The 12837-nt window shown below is 43.1% G+C and overlaps 1 long non-coding RNA gene across 1 annotated transcript; it reads left to right on the forward strand.

Annotated features, from left to right (window-relative positions):
- Positions 1–210: 210 nt before the first annotated feature.
- Positions 211–11875, forward strand: LOC141264361 (uncharacterized). The gene is made up of 3 exons (XR_012319909.1): positions 211–454; positions 1167–1388; positions 8857–11875. It is a non-coding gene; the product is annotated as an uncharacterized lncRNA (long non-coding RNA).
- The last annotated feature ends 962 nt before the right edge of the window (positions 11876–12837 follow it).

A 12837-nucleotide genomic window follows, 5' to 3' on the forward strand; every position in this document is an offset into this window, starting at 1 on the left:
GGTATTATGGATATCAATATTATATGGAGATTTACAAAATGGCGATGGCTTCCTGCACCGCACCTATGTCATATGATTTTTAAGGAACTCACTTTATATTTTTCTTCTGAACATAAAAGGCAACAATTGCAGCTAACCAATTACGTACCCTTGGAAATTGTCCAAGAGACTTGCTATAAAAGTTATGTACTTCCTCAATAAACTAGAACAACTTCTGCATTTGATCTAGCTAGACTCAAGTGTCTGTTATTCTCTATACATGCATATACATTTGATAATTAATTTGTCAGCGGCAATTAAGAAGGATTTGCGTGTACTCATCGTGGTCAAAGCAGCCAAATCAATTAGCGCCCAACGTGCGAGGGCTGGGACTGTCCAAGGAGTGGCAGCCGTTCAACCCATCTTTGTTCCAGGATGGAAATCACCTGAGGAAAGGAGTCTGCAGCTCCAATGAGTTAAGAAAATCATTTTTATCTTGCCTACCTCTTGTGTCTCCGTCCAGGGATAGAGATCTTTGGCTGTCATTACTTGGACATAATTGACCGAAATTGACATAGTCAGTCCTAAGCCCATTTTGAACACAATCATAGTTGCCTTAATTGCCTGCTTTCTGCTTTATTTGAATTTGACAGTTCACGTGAATGTTAAATGTTGTTGCTGTTTTAGCTGGCCCCACCAACCTCACTAATTGTTTAATCATTTAAGTTGAAGTCTGGGAGATATTCTGTCATAGTGTCATAGTATTGCACAATCCTCGAATCAAACAGCAGGAAGAGCAGCAATTCCTGGGTTTGACCAGCCTCTGACCAAGGCTGCTGGTAGTATTTGAGTATTTCCAACCTCGGGAGTAGGTTGATGTGTTTACCAGTCTCAGGTACACTGATGTTTGTTTTACCAGTTTCTTGTTCCTGAGGGTAGGTACATACCACCCTCGGCTTCAGGGCTCTGAAGGTCCAGCTTTTATAAGCTGAACATATAGACAGAGTAACTAGAGATCCGCTAACCTGGTTCCAGTCACTTTCTGTCCAGTACTGCTGGTCGGAATATTGAGGGTATTGTGATCATTGTAATTATTGTATGCTGTTAGCATCACAGGTGGTTGCAGCGACCTGTGATTTGATGTTTAATCTTTTGTATCTCCCTGTTTTATGACATGTGTATTGTAGAGCTTGCAGTATCAGAAAGAGGTTGGCGGACAGCAAGGGTAATAGACCGTTCTCTGATTGAAAGTGTTCAAGAGTCAATATCCACGGAAGAATTGTGGTGGATTGCCCAATAAAGGTTTTATTGGAAAAATATCATTAGGAACCATTTGTACGACCCACAGAACATACCTTTATGGTGCCCGAGATTACTGAGGGGCCGGGAAGCTGTGGGAAAAGATCAAGGTGTGACACTCTTGCATTTGGTTTTGAAGTACTAAGATTGAATTTTGACTTGTCCGAAACAGCCAGTGATTTACACATTATTGTTTAGTGTGGCTAATCAAATATTAATTTTCAGTCTGTCACTTGAATAAGTTGAGGTTTTGAGTTCCGCTTTTGGAGGAACACACACAAAAAAAAAAAATAATAAGTAGAAAGGAAACAGATGTTATTAGCTATATAACATTTTTCATGACTTGCTCTAGCTGTGTGCAAGGTCTCGTATTAGCTATATCAGAACAGGGGTGGCGAGTCACCAAAGTAGCTGAGGACCCGTTTCCTAGACATCAAACGGGTTATACACCCATTTCAGCCACATTTTCAGAATTCAAAGTATTCCGTTTAAATATACACGCTAGACTTACTGCTCCAAACCCAGAAGGAATACTGCTTTGGGAGATAGAAGACAGGAGATTGCATAACCCCGTAGACATACAGTTTTGGTGTAGAAGAAACCGGAGCAGCCCTAGCAAAAGCGGCGGAAGTGCTGCGTCTAGGATTTAAGTTATAACATGGGCTGAAATAATCAATCAACATGTACATAATTCACCCCAGAAGAGATAGTGGCAGAGAAAGAAGGAAAAAAGCATGTAAAAAATATGGAAAATCTCAAATGGTCAGGGCTACTAGCCCCCGGAGGAAGATTAGATGAGAAGGAATGGAAGAATGTGTTAGTTAATAAGAAGGGGCTTCTTAGGGACCACCAGGCTCTTAAAGATGCTGAAGCATGGTATAGAATGGCAAGGGAAGTGAGAAGACAGATGTGGAGAGATATATTGATGTAACTGGATGATATACTTATCAGCCACCGCCCGACAAAATGGCGCTGACTGCACCAGCCCCACCTAATCAGTCCAGGCCACCACCATATTCCCTGGAAGGCTGGACATGCGCAGTCTGTGATACACAGAACCCATACTGGTGTAACTACTGTTCTGTCTGTGGAGCACAGACCTACTTCCTTATACCCTGTCATTAATGCAGATTGCTAGCCCTACACCTCGGTGGCCATCTTAACTCCTGCCACTTCCTCCGCAGTGGTCATTTTGAGTAGTGGCACTTCCTCACCGGAATTGTAGCTGCTCCAGCCACTCCCTCCCCTGCAGCCATCTTAGCTACAGTTACTACCGGAATATTCACAAATGGTACTGGTTCAGCAGACAATGAAGGCAATGGGGAGCATAAACAGGGAGGACAAGATCAACCAGAAATAGCAGCTCAAGCTGGTATATCCCAACATGGAGAACCGAGCGGCACTCTGCAACAGCATTTTGTCACCCCTTATACTCTGATCCAAATGTCACAATTTAATGATACATGGTCTACTTCTAGTCCATTTGGCCCTCAACGAGTTCCCCACTATGTCTCCTGGAAACCTAGAGAAACCGACATACCGGTGGATGGCTTACCAGACCCGGATAAGCACCCCATGCCGTTTTACAGGAAGATAAGCCAAATGCAGAAGACACACTCTGCCTCATGGCCAGACCTTCATGGACTCATAGAAAGCAAAGCTGGAGACTCTTTCTGGCCAGTGATGTGACCAGCACTGGAGCCAGACGTTCTCAGACATGATGACTGGTATCAGACATTACAGTCATGAGTTGATTTCTGCCTTAAGCTGTACAACTGGGCAAAGGACCGCCTAGCAGATCAAGCCACCTCCCTGCAAGATATCATACGGGAAAAAGGAGAGACAGTGGAGAAATTCTATCACCGGCTAAACCTGATGTTCACTGATATTGGATTTGAACACAGAGAAAAATCTCAACACTTGATCCTGCTACAAGCTTTTGTTCAAGGACTCAGAGAACCTATACGGACACTGGTGCAGACTACAAGACCTGAATACCAGAACCTGAATATGGGTACTCTCTTCCAGGTAGCATGAGGGGTTGAAATGAATCAAGTACCTAAAACTCCTCGTACAAACATCCAGGTGACACCAAACCATCCATTGCTTAAAGATGCACCAAGGACAAGAGTCATCATCTGCTATAACTGCGGCAAAGTAGGACACATCAAAAAGCATTGCAGGTCAGCCCCTCAAAAGAAAGAATCTGGACAACATGGGCAACCACCCCAGTGGCAACTACCACAAGAGTTACAGGGTTACAAACCACAATAGTACATTGGCAAGACGGATCCACCATAAGCACAAGAACCACTCATACTCTTACACTCCACAAGAAAACCGAGTGGACCAACTCCCACCATCCAGATAGAAGTTGAGGGAAAACCTCTCAGTTTCTTGGTGGATACCGGTGCAGCCAGAAATGTAATAAGAAGTATTGATTTACCAGACCCAGATTGTCTCACAGATGAAGTGGTGCCCTGTGTGGAGGTGGATGGAACCACATGGTACACATCAATGACTAAACCCCTGAACATATGCCTGCAGCCTACACAGAGCATGTTAGCCCAATTGGTTGTCTCTTCAACCTGCCCAGTGAATCTACTGGGATCAGACTTACTAGCAAAGATCCAGGCCAATATTCGATTTCATGATGATGGGACTGTGACCTTGACTACTTCATTGACACAGGAACACTCAGGTGAAGTGTATGGCCTCTTCATTCTACAGGAAACACCGGCTGATCCAGTGGATGAACGTTAATAGCATAAGTCCCAAATACCTTATGGGCACAAGGCCCAGAAGATATTGGAAGACTCCAAGTCCAAACTGTGGAAATAAAGCTCAAGCCAGGAGCTCTGCTGCCACGGGAACCTCAGTATCCACTCTTCATTCCACAATCTGCTGCCATCGCATAACTACTCAAGATATACCTTAAGAATGGAGCGGTTATTCCTACCAAGTCACCATGCAACACCCCATTGTTCCCTGTGAAGAAGAAAACACCAAAGGGTCAACCCACCAAGTTCCGCATGGTGCAGGACCTGCGTGCCATCAATTAAGCCACAGTACTGGACACCCCAATTGTGCCAAACCTACACACTCTGCTATCATCAATCCCGTCTACCTCTCCATGGTTCACAGTGATTGATTTGGCCAATGCTTTCTTCAGTGTTCCATGCCATTCTGACTGCCTGTACCTGTTTGCCATTACGCACGAGAGTTAACAGTATATATATAGTTACATAGTTAGTAAAGCCGAATAAAGACTTGCGTCCATCAAGTTCGACCTGTTAGTTCTGTAATTGCTAAAGTTGATCCAGAGGAGGGCAAAAACCCCAAATGATTTAGCCAATCTTCACCTGAGGAAAAATTCCCTCCCGACTCTGAAACCAGCAGTCAGAATAAATCCCTGTATCAACCTACTATTTTATTCTATTTTTAAGTATATGCAGAAATCTGCCTAGTATCTAGAAAAGCATCCAGTCCCCGCTTGAACTGGTTTAGTGAATCCGACATTACCGTCTCCTCACTCAGTGAATTCCATATTCTCACTGCTCTTACCATAAAGAACCCCTTCCTATGCTGGTGCTGAAACCTTTTCTCTTCCAGTCTTAGTGAGTGCCCTCTTGTTACCGTAATATCCCTCCTTTTGAACAAATCCCGGGCAAGGTCTCTATACTGTCCCCTAACATATTTGTACACATTTATTATGTCCCCCCTCAACCTTCTCTTTTCCAGGCTGAATAGTCCTAGTTTTGCCAACCTCTCTGGGTATTGCAGTCCCTCCATTCCCCTTATTAATTTTGTTGCCCTCCTTTGTACCTTTTCAAGCTCATTTATATCCTTTCTATATATTGGGGCCCATAACTGAGCACAGTATTCCAAGTGTGGTCTGACCAGTGCTTTGTACAGTGGAAGAACAATGTTCTCATCCTTTGCAGCTATACCTCTTCTGATACATCCCATTACCGTGTTTGCCCTTACAGCAGCGGCCTGACTTTGGGCACTCCAATTTAGTTTGCTATCAATCAAGATGCCCAAGTCCTTCTCCATCTCTGAATTCCCCAATGGTTTCCCATTCAGTGAGTACTGGTGACTTCCATTTTTCCTTCCCATATGTATGACCTTACATTTCTCCTCGTTAAACCTCATTTGCCATTTAATGCTCCACCTACCCAGCTTATCCAAATCCCTCTGTAGGTCTTCACTATCCTCTTTTGTATTAATTGTTTTACATAACTTTGTGTCATCTGCAAATATTGATATTTTACTATTTATCCCGTTGACTATGTCGTTAATAAAGATATTAAATAACATTGGGCCTAGTACAGACCCCTGTGGTACCCCACTAGTGACGCTTACCCAATCTGAGTATATTCCATTTATAACCACCCTCTGCCTTCTATCCTTTAGCCAGTTAGCTACCCACTTGCAGACATTTTCCCCCAGCCCCATCATTCTCATTTTGTATACCAACCTATTATCGAACGCTTTTGAGAAGTCGAGATACACGACATCCACTGGTTCCCCCTGATCTACTCGAGAGCTAACCTCCTCGTAGAAGTCAATCAGGTTTGTTTGGCAGGAGCGATTCCTCATGAATCCATGTTGGTTCGGGGTTAATAGATTATTAGCATCAAGATGCTCCATGATTGCCTCATTAATAAAGCCTTCAAAAATTTTGCCCACAACGGACGTCAGACTCACCGGCCGATAGTTTCCGGTGTTACTTTTTGCTCCCTTTTTGAATATTGGCACTACATTCGCCTGTCGCCAATCAAGTGGTACAGACCCAGTCTCAACAGAGTCCTTAAATATAAGATATAACGGTCTGTCTATCACATTACTTAGTTCCCTTAGTACCCGTGGGTGTATGCCATCAGGTCCTGGTGATTTGTTTATTTTAATGTTACTGAGGCGTTTCTGTACCCCAGCTTGGGTTAGATTTGTCATTCTTAGTGGAGGATTAAGTTTGTCACTTCTCATTTCACCTGTTAGTTCTTTTTCCTTTGTGAAAGTTGACGAAAAAAAATTATTTAATAGATTAGCTTTATCCTCATCTTTCTCTATGATTTTGCCTTCATCACTTTTTATCGGTCCAATATTATTCGATTTAATCCTTTTACTATTTATATAGTAAAAGGACTGTGATACCCCAGGGAGCTTAGAAAAGCCCATCCATGTTCAGCCAAGCCCTGACTACTGTCTTGGAGCCCTGGAAAATGACACATCCTACAGTTACGCTCCTGCAGTATGTTGATGACCTTCTCCTGTGCTCAGACTCCAAAGAAGAAGCACAAAGGTAGTCAATCTCATTGCTACAGTTCCTGGCCAACAATGGCTGTAAGGCATCCAGAGACAAGTTGCAATTCTTCCAAGACAAGGTTGTATTCCTAGGACATTGCATCTCACATCAGACAAAGTATCTCACCGAAGACAGAAAGACAGCTGTGAGGAGCATCTCTTTACCAATCAAGCCAACATTTCTTCAGTCCTTTCTTAGACTTGCATCCTACTGCCGTCCTTGGATCCTAGACGCCTCAGTGCACATGCAGCCCTTGTATGATTGCCTCAAGGATATTCCTTTCTGTCTGACCAAAGAAGCCATTGACGGATTCTACATGCTGAAAGATGCTATCATGTCTTTCCTGGGTCTGGGACTACCTGACTACCAGAGGCTATTCTGCTTGTTTGTGATAGAGAAGTGAGGACATGCAACTGGAGTCCTTACGCAACCATATGGAGGAAGACAACGTCCGCTTTGGTACTAATTGGCCAGACTAGACCCAGTTGCCGGTGGAGCACCAACCTGCATGAGAGCTGTTTTTGCAACACACCTGTTGCTGAATAAGACTTCCTGGGCCATAGGCTGAAGATAATGGCACCTCATGACATCACTGCCATTCTGGCTCAGACACAGCCAAAAGACCTATCTGCTGCTCGCCATCTACGTCTACAATGCTCACTTCTGCTTCCAGATAATGTCACCATCTCCAGATATGATGTCCTTAAGCCTGCTACCCTCCTACCTCTACCAAGGGGGGAGGAGGATCCCACCTCTGACACGCTGAAGGAAGAGGTAGTCGACTGTTAAATGACCTGGCATGATTGCCTAGCCCTCATGAGGCAAGAAACCTTAGGATTTGACTCTGTCACAGATGTACCTCTGAAAGACCCAGACTTGACTCTCTTTGTGGATGAATCAAGATATGCAGACCAAGAAGGCCATTTCCATATGGGCATGGCAGTGTTCACGGAAGAAATGGTGATACTACCACAGCCACTTCCTGCATCCTTGTCTGCACAGGAGGCAGAGCTGATTGCCTTAACTGAAGCCTGCAAGATGACTGCCCAGAGGACTGCAAACATCTACACAGTCTCCCACTATGGATACGGGGTCTCACACGACTACGGACCAATCTGGAGGGCAAGAGAATTCATCACAGCTAATGGAACTCCCATAAGACACCATAAGGCCATACAAGAACTGATAGTATCTCTGTTGATGCCAGAAAGAGTTGCAGTGTTAAAGGTTAAGGCACACACTGGAGCAAACTCGAAAGAAGCAGTAGGAAACAGATTGGCACAGAAATATCTCATCTATGTTCTCTAACGGATCCTGAAAGAAGGAAAGATGGACCAGAAGAACAATCTTGGGATGATATGGTTCTGGCCCTTCAGAAGCAAGCCTCCAAAGAAGAAAAGGAGAAGTGGATCCAGGATGGAGCCAAACCTGTTGAGAAGCACCTGATACTAAGAGAAAGAAAACCGTGCCTTCCAAAGACTGTCTACCCCATGGTAGCCAGGTGGGCTCATGGCACTACACACCAATCAAAAATGAAAATGCACAATCTTGTGAGACAATACTACCACGCACCAGGCTTTTCAACAGGAGATGCAAACTACACGAGAGGATGTCTTGTTTGTGACCGCTGCAATCCAGGGAAAACTGAAAAGACACCTCAGAAGTGTACATCCAAACTCATGTACCGTTTCCAGCGCATACAAATAGACCACATATAGATGCCACATTCAGGGGGGTTTGAGTATGCTTTAGTGGTGGTAGATATATTCTCAAGGTGGCCAGAAGCTTTTCCTGTGAAGAATCAATCAGCCAGAACAACGGCAAAGAAGCTCCTCTCTGAGATAGTGTGCAGATATGGACTCCCAGAAACCATAGAGAGGGACCAAGGCCCTGCATTCACAGCCAATCTGACAAAAGAGATATGGCAGGCCTTAGAGACAGAGTTAGCACTTCATACCCCATATCATCCGCAAAGCAGTGGCAAGGTTGAGAGGTTAAATGGGACACTGAAAGCAAAAATGCTCAAGGCAGCACAGGAAACAGGGAAGCCATGGCATGAAAGCCTCCCCTTGCATTATTTAGTGTCAGGCACACTCCAGCTGGTCCAACCGAACTCAGCCCCTATGAAATCCTATTTGGAAGTACTCCTAAGTTAGGATTGTACTTCCCACAACAGTTGTCTATGCAGTATGACACTCTGACTAAGTTTGTTATTGAATTGGATAAACACCTATCTAAAACACATTTTCAAGTTTTTTCCTCCATTCCAGATCCTCAAGACCTAGAAGGGACCCATCAGATCCAACCTTGAGACTGGGTCCTCACCAAAAGGTTCAACAGGCGAACCCCTGAGCCCCGATATGGCGGTCCTTTCCAATTTCTGTTGACCACCATCACAGCGGTCAAGCTTGAAGGAAAGCCCACATGGATCCATGCTTCCCACTGCAAGAAGGTGTCGGATCCAGAGGCCAGTGGCGGCTGCCACCTTTCATCCATCTAATATATATCCTTTATCTAGCCCAAGTAGTGGGGTAGCACATGGGGGCAATGACTAAGGAGAATGGGGTAGTAACTTTCTGGTACAACACCTCTGCCCCAACTGTGACATACCAGCTTGATTATTGCATCATAGTAGAATGCCCATCACCCACAGAACAGTTTGACATATGGTTAGGCACACAATACATCTGTGTTACCACTGCTTAAACAGGAGAAGGATCAAACTGTGAGAACGGGTCACTTGCTGGGTGGAACACTGGTGCGCATAACTGGGGACATCAACCAGCCCAAGCACGAGAACGTAAAGATAAATGGGGAAAGAGTTTACTAGCCTTCATGACCCTAACAAAAGGTTCTTTTAAAGGGAGGAGAAGTGTTAAGGCCCCATCTATACCTAGTTTTGTGGAGTGCTGTCCACAGGATGGGTGCATAAGACTGAATCTCACCATCGAGAATCCTTCAGGAGGCGATCAAGGGTTATATGTACTAAGCTTAAGTACAAGTTGTAGGAGAGAGGGGGATGGTGATAAATTAGGCAAATTCTGCCTTAAAAATATTCACAACAGGCCTGTCTTCCCTGCACAGACTATAATCATAGGGAAAGGAAAGGGACAGAGAGGGCAGCAGCCTCACCTCCTGAAGCATAAGTCCGGTTACAAAGGGGGGTTCTCTAAAAGGGAGAATTCGTCTCAACCCGGTGAAGAATCCAATTTCCCTTTCCCGGTGGACCGAGGTTGGGTAGGACTTTAAGAACTAGGGACTGATAGCACTCCAGAACTAACATATGAAGATAAACTGGCCCTCAAAACAGTATTCTCTGACTCTAACATCTGGTTTGAATGGCTAAAATACACTGCTACTAGTGAAAATCGCACCTCCTGCATAGTCAGTTTCAGTGCACGACCTCAACTAGGCACTGTGCCCGTCCCAATAGACTCCAAAACAGACAGAGAACGTTTTGGATGTATCTTATCACTGTACTCAAAGACCCGTAGTAATTCAAAAAGGTTTCAGGTCCTACTGCACTTATATCCACCCTTTCAAAAGAAAGAACCAATAGGCCATGGAATCACCCCTTATCGAGGAAGTTATATCTGTTTTGAAAGTAACAACACTGGGTTGCATTTAGGCCCTCTGCCACCTGAATATTGCAATTACATCATTAAGGTGTTGCCAGATAGCTTGTATAATGACTCCCTGCTGACAAGACAGATTTACCAACTCGCTGGTGTGTTTTGTTTATGTGGTGACATGAAAATCAGGTCCAGGCTAAGTACACCTTAGAGGGGACAATGCACTCTAGTGAAGATCTTAATGCCCTTTCACATCTTTTACTTCCCTAACAATGGTGGAATAATTAAAGATAACCAGTCACCAAGTAAAATAAAGAGGGAACTAAAAGGGTCTTTTGATTTTCACATCTACATAGATGCTCTTGGAGTCCCTTGGGGGGTACCAGATGAATTCAAGGCCAGAGACCAAGTGGCAGCTGGATTTGAATCCATCGTTCCTTTAATAATTGAAAACAAAAATGTAGCCTGGATAAACTACCTGTACTATAATCAACAACGGTTTTTGAACTATGCCAGAGATGCCCTAAAAGGAATTGTTGAACAATTAGGTCCCATATCCATTATGGCTTTCCAAAACAGAATGGCACTAGACATGATCCTAGCAGAAAAAGGAGGTGTCTGCAAGATGATAGGGCCTAACTGTTGCACATACATACCCAACAACACAGCCCCTGATGGGAGCGTAACCAGAGCTTTGAAGGAACTCACTAAACTAGCCCAGAACTCTGGTGTAAAGAATCCATGGGACTCCTGGTTTGGGAGGTTGGAGGGGTGGCAAAGGGCACTGATTAAATTAGGAGTGGTTATCCTATGTGTTCTATCTATACTATCCTTACTCTTATGTTGTGTAGCCCCATGCATGAAGGAAATGATGACCCATACTATGGAAAATACTGTGACAGCGATGCATGCCGACTTCGGGGATCCGAATGATGAAGGCTACTATGTGCATTTAAGAAGACTGCCAATACCACTTCCCCCACCTGAGGAGAATGCCAACCAGGAACTTGCTAATCAAGGACAGATCGAATTGATTGGATTTTGTATATCTCCAAGTGGGGATTGTTATGGATATCAATATTATATGGAGATTTACAAAATGGCGATGGCTTCCTGCACCGCACCTATGTCATATGATTTTTAAGGAACTTACTTTATATTCTGCTTCTGAACATAAAAGGCAATAATTGCAGCTAACCAATTATATTAAAGATTATGCACCCTTGTAAATTGTCCAAGAGACTTGCTATAAATGTTATCTATTTCCTCAATAAACTAGAGCAACGTCTGCATTTCATCTAGCTAGACTCAAGTGTCTCTTATTCTCTATGCATGCATATAGAATTGATAATTAATTTGGCAGCAGCAATTAAGAAGGATTTGTGTGTACCCATCGTGGTCAAAGCAGTCAAATCAATTGAATAACAAAATTTTAAAAAGTTTTGTATGCTAGTTTAAAACTCTTACTTGAGCAAGGCCAAATACTGTTAAAGGTGCTTCAGACATCTGCTTTTGTGCTTGTGAACGGTCATATTTGCCCAATGCAAAAACCAGCAATAGTCCCCATCATGTTGGGATTTCAGCGACCTTGATATCTGTTCTCAATTATAGAAATAGCTTTATGGAACCTCTCTCCAAGTTCGTCACTTACGTGTCCCAAATTGGTTGGAAAAAAGTCTAGATGGGAATATAAGAAATGCATTTTCAGTGACAATCAGCAGCCAAGTTGTTTATATGCTTTAACCATGTTGTCTATTAGTTCATCATAGTTTTCAGCTCATCTGTTCCCAATGTATTTCTGTACTACTAACACAAATGTATCCCAAGATGAAAGTTCCAGAGTGTTGAGTTTTGTTCTGAATGTGTCATCTTGTATTAGTTTGTTGATATCAGAGCCAATAAAAATTCTGGCCTCTATTTTCACCTCAGTTTTCAGCGTGCTAAATGTCTCCTTCAAATACTTGAAACCATTTTCATCATGATCAATTGCAGCAACAAAATTTTTCATTAAACCAAGTTTAATGTGAAATGGTGGAAGATAAACTTAAAGTTGATCGACCAGTGATTTGTGTTGTACATTGTACTGACCTGCTGTCTACTCGACTCTGAGAGGCCTCAGTCTCATTTTGTAATGATTAATGTCATTACGACTGTTCCATAGGCACAAGAAACACATATGCTCTGTGTTCCCTAACTGTAGTCCGATAAGCAGTGCTACCACTTTCAGGTCAGCAAAAATTTTCCATTTATGTTCAGAGTATTTGACTATTTTCAAAATGATCTCCATAGAATCATGAGTCTCTTTCATTACAATCACATGTGCAAATGGTACAGATTGTTTTTCGTTACCATTGTTTAACAAGACAGTTCTCAAACTCGTTTTTCTAGAGTCTATGATTAGCCTCTATTCATCTGGAACATGTGTTCCATCTAACTCCATCATAAGACCATTTACATCAGTACAGAAAGAGATATCGCTCTCCATTGTAATTTATGACATTACAAACATTTTGTGAAAGTGCTGTTGCTTTTTAAAAGGCTGTTTCTAAAACTTATCCTGCGGGTTATGGGATATTACTATGGATAAGGGATAGCTTGTGATTTTGGGAATCAACTTTTTACTCATGTAATGACAATGTTATTCTAGATTCACATTTTCATTAAGACTTTAGTTAGGAG

Source organism: Phyllobates terribilis, unplaced genomic scaffold, assembly GCF_046119375.1.
Source record: "Phyllobates terribilis strain yellow unplaced genomic scaffold, ASM4611937v1 Scaffold_4__5_contigs__length_816908805, whole genome shotgun sequence".
NCBI classification, from domain to species: domain Eukaryota; kingdom Metazoa; phylum Chordata; class Amphibia; order Anura; family Dendrobatidae; genus Phyllobates; species Phyllobates terribilis.